This window comes from Gracilinanus agilis, chromosome X (assembly GCF_016433145.1).
Source record: "Gracilinanus agilis isolate LMUSP501 chromosome X, AgileGrace, whole genome shotgun sequence".
Classification (NCBI taxonomy): Eukaryota; Metazoa; Chordata; class Mammalia; order Didelphimorphia; family Didelphidae; genus Gracilinanus; species Gracilinanus agilis.
In genome coordinates, this window is record NC_058136.1 from 48,302,992 (window position 1) to 48,306,623 (window position 3,632).

Consider the following 3,632-nt stretch of genomic DNA (forward strand, 5'->3'; position numbering starts at 1 on the left):
TCTGGGATCTTTAGGGGAGAGCTGCAGGGACAGTTTCTATGAAACCGACTTGAGGAACTGAGGGTAGAGGTGGATGAGGAGAGAGGAAGCAAGGACCCAGAGAAGAAAGGATCCTTCAGGTTAAAAATAAGCCCAGGGTGGGGGTGCCAGCAGCTAGGTGGCTCTATGGATTGAGAGCCAGGACTAGAGATGGGAGCCCCGGGTTCAGATCTGTTCTGAGGCACTTCCTAGCTCTGTGACCCTGGGTGAGTCACTTAACCCCACTAGCTCTTACCATTCTTCTGCCTCGGAACCACATGATTCTAAGCCAGAAGGTGAGGGTTGTTTGTTTTTTTTTTTTTTAAGAATTATTGAACTATCTGAAAGTCAGTCAAAAAAGAACACAGACATACCAATACACGATATTAATTCTAAGATGGAAGGGAAGGGTTTTAAAAAAAGCCCTCCGGGGAAGCTGGGTGGCTCAGTGGATTGAGAACCAGACCTAGAGATGGGAGGTCCTGGTTCAAATATGACCTAGCCCCCTTACCACTCTTTTGCCTTAGAACCAATACATAGTATTGATTCTAAGACGGAAGGTGAGGGTATTTCTAAACAAACAAACAAATAAATAGATGAATGAATGAAGGAATAAAAATTAAAAAAACATTTAAAAGCCCTCAGTTAATATGTTAGCTTCAGGAAAACTAGCCTCTGGTGAACTCAGAGTGTGAGTGGAAGGAGCAGCAGTAAGATGGGGCTTAGGGGAAAAGACGTTTCTAGATCTCATTCAGGTCAGAGTCTTTTCCAGCATCCTTTGTGAGCAGAAGTGCTCCTCTTTCATGTGTTGAAGTTTCTTCTAAGTCATCAATTGCTTTTTCTACTTGGAGGCAAGAGTTCATCAGTGAGAATCTTTATCTTCTTTTTTTCTGAGAATACTTTTCTTCAATAGCATCCAGACACTTCAGATCCTGGCCCATCAGTCTCATCTATCTCCCAACAATGGGACCAGGTCAGCTCAGCTCACTCCTCTGTCTGCTCTAAGAACCACTCAACAATTACCACTTTGTAGGCCACTTCCTCATACTTTCTATCCCCTTCCTGGCAATGCTCTTGGTCTCTTTCTGTTAGATTTCTTGTAGCTCCACTTTCCCTTCCTCCTTCAGAGTCTGATTTTCAGTGACCTTCATACCTATCTCCTTTTCTGTCTTTTCTGGTAACCAGGCAGTCCCTGAAACTGGTTCAACTCCTCCTCAACCAGCTGGATCCAACAGTTCAAGGAAGCCACGTCAGTCAGCCTTCTCCAGGGCCTGCTTCTCCCCTCCTTCTCCCACCGAAGATGCTCAGCCCTTTCCTTGGAATCATTGGCCTGCTCCTGTAAAACTGGAACCTTGCTATTCACAGACCCACTGGTGGTGATATCATGCCCTGATCATTTCGGCCTACTCAGGCTGCTGCCTCCTCCTCTCGATGCTGCTATAGCTTCTCCCTCAGCTTGACTTTTAAAGCTCTTCGCAACCTGTTCCTAATCTCCTTTTACCTATTATTCCCTTCCATTTACATAACTCTCTGGCCTAACTGGACTTTCTCTTCTTTTCTCACAGGACTTTAACTCAAATCTGGGTGCCTTTGCAAAGGGCCATCTTCTGGAATGCCCTCCTTCCTCACCTTTACCTCTTCTAATTCCTAGTTAAGTTCTTTCAAGACTTAACTCAAGTGCTACATGAGCCTTTCCTGAATGGTGCTGCTCATAGGTGCTGGTGCTTTGGTATCTATTTTGTACAGGCCTCTATTTGCACTCGCTTTGTCTCCCTGGCTCCCAGGACAGCCCACTTTCCCTTTTACCTTGGGATGGCCAGCTCAAAAGTTATTGCTGGATAATAATGTTGGACTGTTGATGGGTTGAGAGGAAGAAGTGATAATTTTGTATCTCTGTCCTGGGCCCATTAAACACTTAAGAAAGCTTGTTGAATTTTATTTTCAAATAGCCAGTGAAATCCGATTTGTAACTTTTGTGGAGAAGAAGGTAATGAGTTAGCTCTGTAGTTCATCTTCTTGAAAGGTCCCCTTATCATGAAAACCCAAAGCTGCAAATTAAAATTCTTCTGAAATCTTCATATGCCAATAGAGTTTGTGCTCTCCTCCAACTCAAGGATTCAAGGAGACTGCCATCTGTTTCACTTTGGTGTTTTTGTTTTTAAAAACAGCTTTCGTAATTGATGGATAAGTCGTACGTGAATTAAAATGCTATATTAATATGTCTTCAAATACTCACAAGGGCTGTCATGTGGAAGAGGGATCAGACTTGTTCTGCTTGGCCCCTGAGGGTATTACTAGGAAGAGTGAGGAAAAATAGGAAAGAGTCAAAATGAGGCTGGATGTCAGCTGTCACTTAAACAATTCTGAAGGTTCTCCTTCCTTACTAGAATGCCCAGGGATCCTCTGGCTCCTTTCAAACCTCAGTTAATGGGACACCTTCTTCAAGAAAGCTGATCTCTCGCCCCAAGTTGTTACTGTTCTCCAACCCACCCATTACTCTGAATTTACAATAGAGATAGAGAGATAGTGAGATTGATGGATGCATAGATGGATGGATGGATGGATGGATATTTAGATAGATATTTAGATAGATAGATAGATAGACAGACAGACAGACAGACAGACAGACAGGCAAATAGGCAGATAGTCCTTCCTAATTTGTGTTGGTATTTTCTCCCAAGTGAATATTAGAATGTGAGCTCCTTAAGAGCAAGGGATGGTTTTGTTTTTGTCTTTGTATCCTTAGTTCATGGCACTATGGTTGCCCTATAGCAACCATATTCAACAAGCACTTGCTATATGGTTGCCCTATAGCAAGTGCTTGTTGAATTGAATGGATAATTCAGTACTATCCACCTGGGGAAAGGACTGCCTTGGGATGTTCCCTTCACTGGAGGTTCTCAAGTTAAGATTGGGTCTGACCACTGGTTGGGTCTGTTGTAGTAGAGCATCTTTTTTGGGTATGGCCTCTGAGTTCCTTTTTAACCCGGGATGAAATATAATGATGTGATTTCAAAGTTGTTAAAACCAGTAAGAACTATCATTCACTCTGATATCATTCTGTCATATTAATATGAGTGGTTCACAAAGGCCACATTTGGATCCAAAATTACCAAGTAGGGGTTTTCCAAGAACATATTCTCCTCTGGGATATGCCCAGATCATACTAATGCACCTACAAATTTTGGTCAATGAAGAAGACTGTCACACAAGCTTCCTCTTATGTCCAACTCTGGTGTTTAACTAGGATGTTGGGGGTGGATGGAGTATGCTCCAGATGCCATAAAGCTTTTAAGTTACCAAAGGGATTAGAAAGATGCCTGCCACAGGACTTAATTGTTACCAAGAAAGTGTGACTGGGCAGGAGAAGCAGAATTCCTGGGATGACGCTGTTCATGCTGTCATGGGAACAGAGGAGGCTGGGGAAGAAGTATGCTCCTAGACCAGTGAGGGAAAACTACTGCAGCGGGCCAGATGGGGCCCCCTGAAATGTTCTATCTGGCCACTCAACGTTATTCCTAATCTGACAAATACAATGAGTAGGATACAATACAACAAAACTTCACAAGAGTTGCCTTAGAAACAGACTGACAGATGAGCATTTCCTTTCCTTT

General features: G+C 43.1%; 1 pseudogene; it reads right to left on the reverse strand.

The window, feature by feature from the left end:
• Positions 1–846: 846 nt before the first annotated feature.
• LOC123253668 lies at positions 847–3,415 on the reverse strand (annotated as a pseudogene).
• Positions 3,416–3,632: the final 217 nt, after the last annotated feature.